Source organism: Crocuta crocuta, unplaced genomic scaffold (assembly GCF_008692635.1).
Source record: "Crocuta crocuta isolate KB4526 unplaced genomic scaffold, BGI_CrCroc_1.0 scaffold532, whole genome shotgun sequence".
Lineage (NCBI taxonomy): Eukaryota > Metazoa > Chordata > Mammalia > Carnivora > Hyaenidae > Crocuta > Crocuta crocuta.
Window position 1 is genome coordinate 610,188 of NW_027532419.1, and position 15,872 is coordinate 626,059.

At 35.7% G+C, this 15,872-nt stretch overlaps 1 long non-coding RNA gene across 1 annotated transcript; it reads right to left on the reverse strand.

The window, feature by feature from the left end:
- Positions 1-1,704: 1,704 nt before the first annotated feature.
- On the reverse strand, positions 1,705-15,312 carry LOC144243916 (uncharacterized). The gene is made up of 3 exons (XR_013338802.1): positions 15,175-15,312; positions 14,001-14,099; positions 1,705-1,875 (listed from the first exon to the last, which is right to left on the reverse strand). It is a non-coding gene; the product is annotated as an uncharacterized LOC144243916 (long non-coding RNA).
- Between the last annotated feature and the right edge of the window lie 560 nt (positions 15,313-15,872).

Consider the following 15,872-nt stretch of genomic DNA (forward strand, 5'->3'; position numbering starts at 1 on the left):
AAGGTTTCCCCAGAGAAGCAGAGTCCGTAGGAGAGAGACAGAGAAGGCATTCATTGCACTAGTTAGGCAAGTTTGAAATCTGTAGGGGAAGAGGGGGTACTGTCAAGATGAGCAGGCTGGACAACCTGGAATTTATTTCAAGAAGCTGGCACTGCAGTCCAAAATTTCTTTTTTAGTGAAAACTCAGTTCTGTTTTTAAGACCTTTAACTGATTTGGGCTCAAGCCATTTGGATTATCCAGGATAATCTCCTTTACAGAAAGTCAACTGACTGTCAGCTGCTAATCATATCTATAAAATCCCTTCACAGGAATATCAAATCTGTGTTTGAGTTCTTGGGTACTGTAGCCTAGCTAAGTTGTGCATAAACATTACCATCACACTGACAGTGTTTCACTGGTCAGAGTAGGTCACATGATGGCAACTAAGCTTTACAGAGCAATGGTCTATTATCTTTTTGTAGAAAGGAGCTATGAGGCACCTCACATAGGTAATGGTACCTCACAGAGGGAAGGAATAGTTTGAACTCTGATAAAAATTTGTTACATTTTTTGAACTTATTATTTGTCTTTTGTTGCTTACTTTCCTACTGCTTTCCTCATATTCTGTGTTTTTATTCCCGAAGATACAAAAACCACAGTTTGTATATCACTAAGGAGTGACAGGAATGTCTTTCTCATTTAGTGAAGGTACTGCCAATAAATAAACTAAATCTTGGCACCCAGATGCTATGGCAAGACTCCCCAAGTAGTCAACTTTCCATACTCCGGAAGCATCTTAGATAGGGATACAATGTTTTATGGATGCAAGAACAATAAACTGAAAGCCTGTAGTTAAGACTCCGGCCCTTACACTAACCTCCACCACACAACTTAATCGTGGGCCATTTTAAGACCTTGGTAAGATTTATGTTTGATATCTTTAATCAACTAACATTCTTGCAATTGGAAGTGATAAAAAACCAAATCAGAACCATATTGATTAAAAAAATGAATTACTTGTCTTCCCTAATTAAAAAGTTCAGATGTGGGGCGCCTGGGTGGCTTAGTCGGTTAAGCGTCCGACTTTCGCTTACGTCATGATCTCGCGGTTCGTGGGTTCGAGCCCCGCATCGGGCTCTGTGCTGACTGCCAGCTCAGAGCCTGGAGCCCGTTTCAGTCTGTGACTCCCTCTCTCTCTGACCCTCCCCTGCTCACGCTGTCTCTCTCTCTCCTAGAAATAAATAAAACATTAAAAAAAAATTTAAAAAAAAGTTCAGATGTAGGATTGGCTTCAGGGACAGCAGGATCAGAAGTTCCTCATGGAGCAGCGACTGACAAATAAAAACTAGTAGTTACAACTCTGTGTTATCTTTCTTCTTAAACTCGTCTTCCCTTGCATATTTGAAAGATGATCACAAAAACTTCAGGTCCCAGATTTCATAGTCTTAATCTCAGAGGAAAAAGAAGAGGGCTTTTTCTCCTCAACAGTCAGTTGGACAACAGTCCTGACGCTGGCTCATACTGCCACAAATCATGCTTCTGCCTGGTTAAATCACTCTGGCCAGGAAGACAGCTTAAGCCAATTAGTTCCCTTTACTGAAGGTGAGGAACAGTAGACTTTGGCCACCAAAACCACAGGCATGATAGTAGGAGGCAATTTCCCCCAAGGAAATCTAGAATTCTCTTTTAATGAAATAAAGTGAATGTAAAATTTGGGGGTTTAAAGTTATTTAGTAAACAAAATTACCATATATTCTTTATCTGTAACATAAAGGATCTATATTAGATGATTTCAAATGTCTCTTCAAGATCAATGTTTTCGACACATTATGTCATTTCATCTTGTGAACCTCTGGATCCTCTTTACTGGTAAGATTCATGGGGCTCCAAGGATCCTGCTGAAATAGAGAACATTATATGAACACAAGCTTAAAACATCATAGTGTAGTTAAAACAATCATTCTGAGGGGTTTTAGTTTGTTTGCTTTGTTCTGTTTCCATTTAGAAGCTAAGCTGTAGTTTTTAAATTATGGGGTGGAATAATTAGTCTTGACTTTTATGGATATACCATTAATCTAGTGACCAGAGCTACTAGTTGATTTCTATTATTTCTCTACATGGGAGTTTTGGTACGTGCAACTTGTGAAAAATGTGCATCAAAGACACTATGAAATGTATGACAAAAATACACATTGTTGTTTCATAATAAAATTACATTTACTTTGTTTTTTAAAAATATTTTGATTTTACCAATTGTAATTCCTGACTTAAAATGGACAGTTAACATTTATAGTCCTTCAGTGAACATTTTAATTTGTTATCATAAAGGTTTCTTATTTAGAGAGAGAATTATCTATTACTTTTTCAAGTCATCATACTTATTTTTCAAGGGCTGACACTAACTCATTCCATTCTACTTTGGCAATAGATAACAGAGAAGACTAATTACCACTTTCAAAATAAGGGTACCAATTCTTAACCTATGTACTATGATTATGACTTGAAGTGTTTGTATTTAATGAAACTTGAAAGAATAGAATGCTTAAATTTTCAAATAACGTGGTCCATTATGATGACATTTAAACTTTAAAGTGGCAATTAAAATGGTTAATAGTCGATATAGCTACTCTGTTGTGCCAAAATGAACATGCTGATAGAAAATAAAAAGTCTATGGGTTTATGGTGATTTTGAACTTTTAAATTCAAACACTTAACCGTTGCTAATCAATTGAATTCACTTAATAAATTTGACAATGGACCTTAACTGTGAGATGGGATATTTGCTATTAAACACTTCAAGTTTCCTTTACTTGTATCGAGGGTGGCTGGTGTTTTGGGATTTTTGTTTGTTTTAGCTAAACCAGTTGATTCGTGCTGCTTAAGGTGACACAAGTAAGCCATTGTTGTGATTTCATTCTAAATTCTCCCCTCATCGCTGGGCTGAGCTGGCAGCACTGTGTTCATGGAACACCCACATTTATTTTGTCCCCATCCAGGTATTGCCCATCTCTTAAACACATACCTGTTATCTACTTTTCTCATCAACAAACATTCAGTGCTATCTCTGGCTCCAGCTACCTATTCAGAGAAGGGTCAGCTCATTATCTCTTGATGAGTGGTGACAGACAAGTTAAGGAATTAGAGTGTCATTCAGTAAGATAAGATACTGTGACAGAGAATGGGCAAGTAAATTAAATCGTTTTTTAGTGTTCCTGAGAGGAGGAATCCTTCAATCCTTTGAAAAGAGAGGAGATACATGTGGATTCATGAAATTTCAATTATAAGCATATCTCCCATGAAATGGTTTGACTGTATATCCATCTTAAACATTAAGAAATATTAAGATACCTGAGATACAGGAGAGAAAAACTTCTCTAATATTAGGCCAATCCATTAATATAAAAATGATATTTGGAGTTTATGCCTTTCAGTTCTCAACTATTATAAACAAATTAAGCACTTCGAATGGAAAAATGTTAAATTCTTGAGCAAATATTTAAGTTTTACAAAAAAGTAACTCAGCCATAGATGAAAATTTTGCTCTTAATCACCATCTAATACGACAGATGAATACAAATTTATGAGGACAATCATAGCGGAAATGAAATCAGGAAGTAACATAGGTATTCTTATCTAAGACTGTACTGTCTGATATGCGTTTGAAATGTGGCTAGTGTAAATTAAAATGTGCTGTAGTACAAAATATACATCAGAGTTACAAGTATAGAAAAAATGTAAAATATCTCAATAATTTTTCTATTGGTGAATGTTAAAGATATACAACATTTTGGATATTTGGGGTTATATAAAATATGTTATTATAATTAATTTCACCTGTTTCTTTTCATTTTTTTTGTATGTGAATATTAGAAAATTTTACATTGCATGTAGGATTTACATTATATTTCTATTGGACTCCTCTGTTCTTAGCAATACAGCATAGCATTAGCATATTGAAAATTACTTTTGTCCACTCGATTCTCATGCATGGTTCATATAATTCATGGCCTTTGTATTAAAAATACTTTCATATACCTAGAGCCATTAAAATGTGTTATCATAAAGGAATGGAAAATGAATTTTTCTCTATCATACAATTCCAATACTGACACTGAAGGCTTTTTTGTGTGTAATTCTACCATGCATTAGGAATGTCTAGTGCAAAGCATAAATCTGCACAGTTGTATATTTCGTTATGATTCGTTTTGACATTCCCAATTACATTTAGAAACCTTACCGACAGTGTCCCCAGCAATCTTTTCAACCACCTAAATAAATTTTGTTAAACTCAACCAATGTATTGAACATGATTTATTTATTTAGCTGTTAACTCTAGTTTCTTTGGCATACCTAAAATTGAACTTACACCAAAATCTATTTGCTATCTTATTAAATAGTACAGAGCCATGAAGACCCCACTTTCAGAAACACTGGGATCTTGCCATTCTTTCCCATAGTAAAAAGAGTGTGTGAAATCATAAATTTTTGTTCAGTAAGTATTGGTGTGAAAACTGATCTTTTTATAAACACTGGGGAAATGAAGAAAGTAACCTCTTGCTATTTCCATTATCAACCCCAGCTTTTTTGTGTAATACTAAAACTTGCCCAAACCCTTGAGCAAAATCTACTTTTTTTCTAAGCTCACTTGCCAAATTTTTTTAAAGCTAAACTTTTTTCTATGCATCACTTTTATCGAAATAAAGAACAACCAAATGTCAAACAATCTGTTTCTATTCTAAGAAGACTTCTATCTAGATGGTGTTTACAGTACTCAAATATAGAATAACATTTTTAGAATATCAAGTAAGGTATCTAGGCGATCTAAAAATCCCTTGCATGAAAATTTCAATCATAAATTATTTTCTAATCTCAGCCATAATAAAAATTAAAAATAAAAATGAAAGACATCCATGATTAAAGAATATGTTTTGACAGAGTGTAAAGGTACTATTGCCTAACTGCATAAAATGAACTCTTAGTCACTTAACATTGTAACTTCAGTTGAAGTTGCAACACAAGTTACTAAGGAGATGGAAAGAAAGAGATGGTTTCAGGAAGTTATTCCAGATAAAACAAAGTTAAAAACTTTTTAGTTTGTAACTCACATTCTCAAAAATCACATTTTTGTATAACGTTCAATCTGTGCCCTGAAGTTTATGCATAACAGCAGAGGTACACAATGAATACTCAAATATTGCTATTTGTCACATCAGAAATTAGACTTAAACCAAACCTGTTCACAAAACTAGTTCTATGAAATTATTTTTCAGTGTGCAAATGAATTCTCTAAAACAACACATTTTCTTAAGTCATGAAGTTTAATGTAACACTCAATTTTAAGATGGGTAAGTTTATAATTGATAAGATATAATCATCCATTCTTTGTTATTATTAAAATAATAATTATGAAAATTATGTGTGCGTAATAGAGGTAGTGCACATCCTGATATAAATATGTGTGAAAGCACCCTGGGAGAGATGTTTGTTTTTAATTCTCCTAACATGTAATAGTGCTTCTTCCCTCTTGTTAAACCAGATTGGCCACTCTCATACCATATAGCCGATAAAAGATCTCAAGGCGGGAACAAGGAGCAGTGTCTTCCACCTGGCTCTAGCCTCCACTTAGCAATTCTACAGCTTTGTCCTGCAAGTCAGTTCAGCTCCAGGCAGTTAGGAAGTTAGCTTTTACTGAGTATTTACTGCACACTGAGTAATACACTCACACCCTCCTGGAAAAAAGGACTGCCTACAGAGCAGAGCAGAAAGCACCTGGGGCCAGAGAGGAAGCAAACAGAAACCAATTAGCTTAATAAGGCAAGGTTTTCTGGAGGACATTGTAGTTTGAGCCCCACTGTTCTGGCTTTTCCTGAACTATTTTGCCCTGTTTTTTGTTTGTTTGTGTTTGTTTTTATTTTCTCCATGAGAGAAGCAAAGCTAATTCTATTTGTAAAAAACATATTCTACTTTTATTTCCTATTTTTTTAGCATTTTGTCTCAAGTTTCACTGTATCTTGTATATGTTATTAAAGTGTATTTTTAAAGAAAACTGGAGCTAGACAGTAGTTAGTGATAAAAACAGACTATTCAGAAACTGTTGCAATAGGGGAAAATAGACCTCATTACAGAACCTGGGCTCCATTCCTAATACAGCAAGGATAGATGGAGATTTATAGCCAAGGAACAGAGAGGGGGTTAGTAGATGGAAAGTTACTAAAAGGAGACATCAGTGGTAGGGGGAATTCCTGCTAAAGTCATTTAACAGGATTTTTGCTAAAACTGGGCTATGCAGCCACAACAAGAATGTGAGCCAAGGTGGAGGGAGCCCTCATCAGAAAGAGGGCTCAGAGGAAACTGAATAAAGTTTGGTCAAGGAGAGAATCTGTCTGTATTTATGTTGTTCTTCTTAATTAATTATATCTACTGATCAAGGTAATGATTAATTTTTTTATATTTCAGACAAAAGTTTTATATATAGTTTTATGATTATTTCGTACAATCTTATTGATTTTTCTCTTCTGTCTCTAAATGTATAGTTAATTCTGGCATCCTTTCATTTGATTTGATATGGTTAAGGATTTACAATTACAAGCGTTTCAGAAAGTCCAAAAATAATAATTTTACTTAAAACATCGAGGAGATAGCAATAGAGAAATAGACAATAAGTAACATAGGGCTCATGGGGAAAAATGCCACTAGAGAGTAACAGCAGTAATGAACAAAATATTTGGAATAAACCACTCTTGTTTAAAACACTGTTCTAGAGACATTTTCTAAAATGCTTTGTGCTCTTGGAGGGTCTGGGTGGCTCAGTCAGTTAAGTGTCCGACTTTGGCTCGGGTCATGATCTCATGATCTCATGGTTCATGTGTTCGAGCCCCGTGTCTGGCTCTGTGCTGACAGCTAGCTCAGAGCCTGGAGCCTATTTCTGATTCTGTGTCTCCCTCTCTCTCTGCCCCACCCCTGCTCACGCTGTCTCTCTCTCTCAGAAATAAATAAAACATTTAAAAAATTTAAAAAATAAAATATTTTGTGTTCTCTATAAAAGAAAAAGTGATATACGTATAACAAATTAAATCAAGGGATGACTCCATTACAACGAAAACCTGAGAAAACAAAAGTTCAATCATATTATTGATGATAAGCTATAAATGGTAGACAACCCCAATAGTAAGAAGCCAAAAATGTAAGAAAACAGGAAAAATATAAAACAAATAAAATACTAAAATAAATCATATTTAGTAATTTTAAAAGCAGATTGACCATGGATTAAAAAATTTTTAAAAACTGTAGAGAAGTAATAATATTATTGTAAAATAATAGAATTTCTAATCTAAAGTAAGTCTAAGTGTGAAAACCAAGAGTGTTTAACATGTATTTAGAAAACTATAAGAAGACATATATACTGGAGGTATCCTGGTAAAAATTTTATATTATAACTTTGAAATCAAATATTATAAGCATCCATGTGGAAAAGAACAACGCATTCCCCACACATGAACAACAATCTATAAGATTCAAAAGTTTTATACTATATCAAATGCCAAAAAGCTTTAAAGCAATTTTCAAAAGGCATTGAGATATAAAAGATTTGTGTCTGACTGACTTAAATTCCTTATTTGAATGTAATAGCAAGACTTTTCTAAAATGATAATTCAAAAACATACTATCCTCTCAAACTGCTGGGACTTCCTCATGCCATTTTTTTGGTCTTAACTTACCCATGTTTACTTCTTTTATTAAGTAATACTATGGCTATGATCTTTTCAAAGCAAATTCTGATCCCATCCTATTATTGGTTAAGATATCTCAGTGACTTCACATTTTTCTCTGGGAAAGACTTTGAGCAGTGCCTACTGTGTATTCGGGTCCCTGCTTGTCCAGTCACATTCACTGTACTCAAGCCACTGGTTACTCCTGCTCTGTTTTTTGTAAGCATGTTCATAGTCACTGAGTTAACCTCTACTCTTTTTTTTCCCTCAGAGAATGTTAGTCCCTTTTTTGCAGTTCTAAGCTGTTTTCATCACTTTTAATACTTGTTTAGTATATTTATGTTCAGATAAAATTAAGAATCATTTTATTGGTGCCTGGATGGTTCAGTTGGTTGAGCATCCAACTTCAGTTCAGGTCATGATCTTACAGTTCACAAGTTTGAGCCCTGCGTCTCTTACCAAAAATCCGCTGTCAGTGCAGAGCCTGCTTGGAATTCTCCCCCTCCTGTCTCTCTGGCCATCCCCTAGGGATGATTTTTAATTAAAAAAAATTAATTTTATTTATTTATTTTGAAAGAGAAAGAGAAAGCATAAATAAAATTAATTTTTTTTTAATTAAAATCAAAGGGTAAGTCTCCAAGGAATTTTGGAAGCAAGGTTTCCTGGACCTTGAGGGGCTAGTTGTGGTTAGGAAAACATCATTTATGGGGTGCCTGGGTGGCTCAATCAGTTAAGTGTGTAACTTTGGCTCAGGTCATGATTTTGCAATTCATGAGTTTGAGCCCCACATTGGGCTCTGTGCTGACAGTTCAGAGCCTGGAGTCTGCTTCAGATTCTGTGTCTCTTTCTTGCTCTCTGCCCCTTCCCCACTCATGCTCTGTCTCTCTCTCTCTTTCTCTCTCTGTCAAAAATAAATAAACATTAAAAAAATTAAAAATTAAAGAAAACGTCATTTATTACTGTTTAGTAAAACCTCAGTCCTGAGATCTTTCAGATGTGTATCAGGGGCCATAAGCTTATAGTGTAATTCCCAACATATATTTGTGGGTTAAAGATAAAGGAGGTCTGCAAAGGAGTTTTTATGTGTTTAAGGAGAGTCACAAGATCCTGGGGAATAGAATAATGGTAAGCAAGCTTCCCTTTTTCCCCTAGCAAAGTGTCATCATTGAGGCAGCTGAGTTCCTAGAAGATGGTCACTCTGCCTGTTTCAAGGACTTGTCAACAGGCTGTAGGCAGTAAGGGAATTTAATGTTTCATTTGGCTTTATTTCCCACATCACCATGGCAAGTACTTATACCCCCTTACATCTTGATGATGGTGCTATCAGGGCTCCAGGAAATGGGGTTTATAGGTTTCTGGAGATACAACTATGGATAAGATTGCCTTTTTCTTAGTTTACTAAGCTATCCATAAACTGAAAAAGACTACTGTCCTACATGACTGTGACCTCTGTCAGTCAACCATTTGCTTTCTTTCCTTTCCCCTGTTCTTGGGCAGCCAGGAGTATCCCAGGAATACACATATATCCCACCTGGGGGAGGGGCGTGGAGCTTGCCCCACTCTTCCTCATCACTTTTCTCAACTTAAGTATTGTGAAACAAGCCTGGACCTGCTCCCAACACCCAGGAAGTGAAATTAATAATCCCTCACAGCATTTTGGGAATACTCAGGAGATAATCAGATCCTCTACTTCTGGCCACAAATGATCTGAGTTTCACCTCTACACGGTTGTTGTGCCCTTTCTTTACCTGAGAAGTTTTCATACTCAGAAGTGTTAACTACCTGTCCATTGACAGATTACTCTAGTCCTGGTAATTTGCATCCTACTGTTGACAAAGAATGTCTGAAAACAGTGCAGTACATGTACCCTACATGGAACCACTCAACATGGGTTATTCTGTGGATAATGGGAACCAAATATCTCCATTTCTTGGAGTCCCTAATATCACCCTCCTCTCCATAGTGATGTGGGGAGCAGAGGCCAGAAGAAATTGGCAGGTAAAATTAAATTTCTTTATAACCTATAGCCCATCGACAAACACTTAATGCAAATACAGAATATAACATTTCTCCAGGAACCCCCTTTTGTCCTAATGTTAATGTCTTACTAGGAGATAAATAACCTTAGCTTGACAATAGCAAGGCCTTGGGTATCTTGGGAATCCCATTTAGCATATCAATGTCCTTCTGGAGGCCTCCTTATGGCCTTTACCTCTCCTAACTCTATAGTATATAACTAGTCACTCTTTACAACCCCAGTGCAGCTCTTTCTGCTCAAGGCTCCTGTCCCCATGCTTTAATAAAATCACCCTTTTTCCACCAAAGACGTCTCAAGAATTCTTCCTTGACCATCATCAGCTCCAAACCTCCACCACTCACTCCAAAACCCTATCACTAACAGAATCACACACATCAGAACTGAGGACAGAAGTCTTCCTCGTATGTCTACCTCTACTCCCATTAGCTATTCCTATAAATTGCCATGGATGATTCCTAAATGCCTTTTAAATTGTTTGGGCTAACATTTACTTCAAATCATAAATAATCCACTATTATTAATTAGTGCCATCAAACAAATAGAGCAATGGGCCACTACCTAATGAGTATCATTAAAAGACTGCCCAGAGATAGTATGCACCTAGTATTACAATATATTACAATCAGGATGTTCATGATCTGTGGTATCAAATTAAAAACTCTATAATCCAGTGTCAATACTAACAAACCCTATAGGATTATAGAGATAAAATTATAGCTTTTCTTCATTCTGGGGATGATTATAAATACAAACTCTGTCAACAATCTATAACCTTACAAGTATTAATTTCTTTTCCTTTTAATTATAATTATCTTTTCTCCCCTCCAGTATAAGCATCATTTATTTGGATGGAAAGACATTGCATTAACCAAGTGGCCAAGGACATCTTACCATGGACCTCCTCCCTGGCCACTTATCAATATGTACAAGGAAGGCAATGTATACAAAATAATATTACCTGGCCCAAGGCATGTCTAAAATAAACAGGGACTACGATCATCATAGGAATTCTTCACTAGCTGAATCTTCTCACAATACCAATTGCAAGTTATACATAATCCTCCATGGGATCAGGCTTTACAACAATTGTAACACTACCTGGCTACAGTAAACAGTCATTGCTCTTGGATGTTATAGCAAAGACAATTCTTAGGAAAAGCATATCTACCATATGGGGAAATTTAACTGCTCTTTGCATGGGACTTTCTCTGCTCAAATTGACAACGAATTGTTTATAGCTATTGCAAAATTTCCTGGGTCTACCAAGACCACCATTAATAAGACTTTAGGAAAATAAACAAGAGAAATTGGCACCCAATGTTACTCTTCAGGCGGATCCTTAAAAAATGTACACACTCTGCTTATAGGAGATAGAAACAATAATGAAAAGCCTGGAGGCAAAGCTAACCTGGGAGGAAAAGTATTGGTAGAGCCCCACTGCCACTCCAAGGAGCCACCCTGAGGCTATGCTAGCTACAGATTGGCTGCCCAGAAAAGTTTTCTTTAGAACAGAAATGATGGGGGCAAGCCATCCCCTACTGGAACACAGCAATGTCATGATGAATAGGTACAGAAATGGGCCAAATATATAATACAAAAGATGTCTGCTTTTGAAAAAAATTGGTTCACTTTGATCACATAAGTAAAGGCCCGACCCTTTGGGATCCAATTTGGTATGTGACTAACTTAACAAAACAAAAACAGAAGGCAGATATTAATGACTTATTTCTCTCAATATAGTAATTATCTTCGGTTATAATTTTCTGTTGGTGGAAGAGAGAAGGCTTGACTTAGAACAGGTTTCTCAACTTTGGCATTATTGATATTTTGGGCCAGATAATTCTTTGTTGGAAAGGGTTGTTTTGTGTGTTGTAGGATGTTTAATAGCATCCCTGGTCTCTTCCCACTAAATGCAACTAATGTCCCCTTTCCTAGTTGTGACACTCAAAATCATTTCCAGAATTGCCAATAGCTCCAGATTTGCTCTGAAGCAAATCCCACACCTCTACTGGGGTAGAGAAACATGCTGTATCATTTTATCTGGTTTCCCTACACCACTCCTAGCCTTTTGGTTTGTAATTACTGGAATCTTGTCCATCCACTAGAGTATTTTGGAAGCGGTAAGAGGCCTTTCATCAATTGCCAAAATTTCTGCTCCTAAACTATACTGTTAACATTAAATCTATTCTCTTTTTTATATCTGAGGGTTATAGGTGTCATTTTTTCTATGTTCATTTATTTATATTTTAAACAGTAAAATAGTTTTGCACTTCTGTGACTTCCATACCACATTTTCCCAGAAAAATTTTTGTCTTAAAAAAAAGGTATTAACTATTTGGTAAATTCAGTAAAATTCCTGATTTAATCCACCTTATTGGTTAAGAAAATATTCTTTCAAAGTACCAAGTTAACTGGAAGGTTTAAAATAACATAACTGATGAGATTCATCTTGTGAGTTAAGAAATTATTGCTTCAGAATATGAGTATAACCTGAAGATTAAAATACTGTCATTCAGTTTTTATGGATGTCATTAATCATCAGCTTTCTTCTTTTGCTCTCACGGTCTTAAGAAAAGTAAGGTTTAAAATAGATTTTACACAAAATTCTTTTTTCCCCCCTAACAATTGTTCAGAAAGAGTTGCTTTAGAACAATGATGCTGGATTACAAAAGAGGGATTCAGTGCACAGGTGTCTTCTTCCAGTGTTCTTCTGTGAGGGTGTGAAGCAGCACCTTGGGATCAGAGGAGTGACTGGTATGTTGGCCCTGGTAAATGTAACCATGAGGAAGTAGAGCATAAAAGGAGTGAGGAATTAGGAGAACTCTGAAGGAATATTAGTCCACTTACAAAATGTTTCCCAAAGTAAAGCATAAGTGGAATTATCTGCTACCATATACACCTATACTAACCCTCAACTTTGCTCTTCTTGCCTGTTCTTTCTGACAAATATTTTCCAAATTCTATAAAGGTAGAGAATGTATCTATTGCACATTTATAAAACTTAAATTTCTAAGTTCTTCAGATTTTGCTCAAAGTTCCATTTAAATCATCAAATATTATTTGATTTTGTGCAATAATGTATATTTGGCTTCTATTTTATTTTTATATGAATATGCTTCACACATGATGTTACATTAGTCTCAGGCATACAATGTAGTGATTCAAGTTTATACATGACACTGTTCACCACAAGTGAACCTACTACCACAAGTAGCTACCATCTGTCCTATGCTATTACAGTATCATTGATTATATTCCTCATCCTGTGTCTTTTATCACCATGATGTATTTATTCCATAACTGGAAGCCTGCATCTCCTTATCCTGCTCACCCACTTTGCCAACCCCCTACTTCCTCCCCACTGACAACCACCAGTTTGTTCTCTGTATTTATAGGTCTGATTCTGCTTTTTGTTTGTTTATTCATTTGTGGCTGTTGTTGTTTAGATTCCACTATATCAAAATAAAAAGCTTTTGGACAGCAAAAGAAACCATCAACAAAACAAAAAAACAACCTACCGAAAGGGAGAAGATATTTGCAAATGATATATTTAACCACTACTTTGAAAGTAAAGGCACAGAGTCCATAGAAAGCTGGACTCTGTGTGAATCTCTTATAAAAAACTGTTTAGTGTGCTTACTGTGAATCTCTTATAAAAAACTGTTGATGATGCTGAGACACTTTCTTAAAAAGTGTGTCCTGTGCTTCATATGTGAAGAGGGAGACTAGAATAAAACTCAACTAATTGACACAGATGAGTGGTGCAAGAGATAACTTGGGTACCAGGATATTTTGTACACAGATCTCAACAAAAGCAGTGGCAAACATTGTGAAGAGCAGGCTCTATTGGAAACCCAGAAAGTCCAAAGAACTGTATCTCTCGAACAAATTAATTAATATTAGGAAAGAGTCAGTACAGTATCTCTTCAAAGTTTCCCATGGGAAAAAATACCTGTTGCTTTATTTATTCTAATAAGGGATTTTTCCCCTAATCTTTTTACATGCACTTTCATCCTATGTCTTAGATTGGGTTTACTAGGGGAGAGTTCAATATAGGGGTTCAGAAACATGTGATTAACTGCAGGGGTGCTCATATGCAAAATCCTGTGAGGAAGTGAAGTCACCTAGGGAAGCAAAAGGGAACAAATAAGGATGTATTCTCAACTATGGCCCATCTTTGGCCTGGTTCTCTGGGGAAGAGCTCTGCAACATACACCACAAGGCAGAGTTATCTCCAGTGAGGCAATGGGAACAGACCTGTATCCCTACTCACTTATCCATTGGTGGTGAAGTGTCACCTGAAGGCAATTCACTGTAGTACAGGAGCAGCAACATTAACATCATTGAGTCCAAATGGAGATTCATCCTATGTCTAGAGATAGAAAGACAGGTGTGAGAGGCCCAGCTGTTTGAATCTTCTTAGCTCAGGTCCCAGGGCTAAATGTGAGTGAGCCTTCAGTTGATTCCAGTTTCCCCAGCTGACTCTGACCTAGCCTTCAAAGCTGCCCCATCTGACTCTAGACTCCATATAGCTCAGAGGCAAGCTTCATCTGTCAAGACATGCCCAAGTTGCAGACTGATGAGCAAAATAAATGTGACCATTTTTTTAAAGCTACTAAAGTTTTGGGGTGCTTTCTAATGCAGCCACAGCAACTGAAATGCATGGGTTCTAAAGTGAGTTGAAATTTCACTTCATACATAATAGGTGGGTAATAACTTTGAATGAGTAACAGAGTTCTCTGTGTTTTGGTAGTATTAGTACTTAACCTCCTATGGTTCCAGATATAGTACACAGCAAGACTTTAACAAGTATTTCAATCTGTATTGATTAACAAATTCCTCAGTCTATTTGAAGTTCCTCTAAAGTAACAAAGGCATTATTTATGCATTTCTTTGGTTTTTCACCTAACAAACTAAAACAAGTTCCTTCACTTAAATGGTACTTAAAAAAATACTAATAAAAGTAACTTCATTGTGGTTTATGTATAATCTCAGTGGATATCAAACTTTTCTCAAAAAAGTAGAATTAACCAGTAACAAAGTTTATATTTTTCATGGAATTTTATCCATAACTGTATTCATAGGAATTTACACAATTGTCTGAGAATAAAAATAATTGTTCACTATCAATTTTATATCAGACTCATATTTTGTAAGATTCTCTGCTAAAAATTTACCTTCATTATTGAATTTGATTTCACGAAATACCTATCATGAAGGATGAAAGACTCCATTTCACAGATAGGGAAATTGAGGCTGCAGTTAAACCACCTAAGTAAGAGCATAATGTGAATGTCTAATAGAGTGGCAGTTGTAAATAGGATCTGTTTACTAAGATAACACAGTCATTTTAAAGGTTAGTGACTCAGAATCCCAAACTAGATGTTTACTGAGTCAAGTATTAGCTCTCAAATAACTTTAGGTTTCAGTTCTTTCCGACTACTTACCTTTATTGGAAGAACGAGTAGATATCAAACTTGAAAAAGAGCAATTGCAAAATGGCGGTAGGGAACAATCAAAGCCATTTTGTGCTACTCCTGGGGTAGGCAGAATGAAGAATACAATTTCAACTGAATAAAAAGAATTTTCCAACAATCATTGCTACACAGGATTGCAAGGACCTGTTTAAAAAAAGCAATTTCAGAAAATATATTTAGTCAATGCTTTATGAGACTTTCTTGTGAAATCCTCTGAATATATTACTTTTTTAAAAATTAAAGTATGATTGACCTAAAATTGTATTAGTTTCAGGTGTACAACTTAGTGATTAAACCTTTGTGTATGTTGCAAAATGATCACCATAAGTCTAGTTACCATCTGTCACCATATACAGTTACAAAAAAAACTTTCCCATGTGATGGGAACTTTTAAGATTTACTTTCTTAATTCTACCAATAATATGCAATACCATGTTATTGACTATAGTCATCATGATGTACATTATGCCATGTCTTACTTGTTTTACAGCTGGAAGTTTCTACCTTTTTAATCCCCTTCCTCTATTGTCCCCAACTCCTCATCTCTTTCCCCTTTGACAACCACCAATCTGTATACTATATCTATGAGTTTTGTTTGTTGGTTCATTTGTTTTGTTTTTTTAGATTCCACATATAAGCAAAATCATAGGGCATTTGCCTTTCTCTGT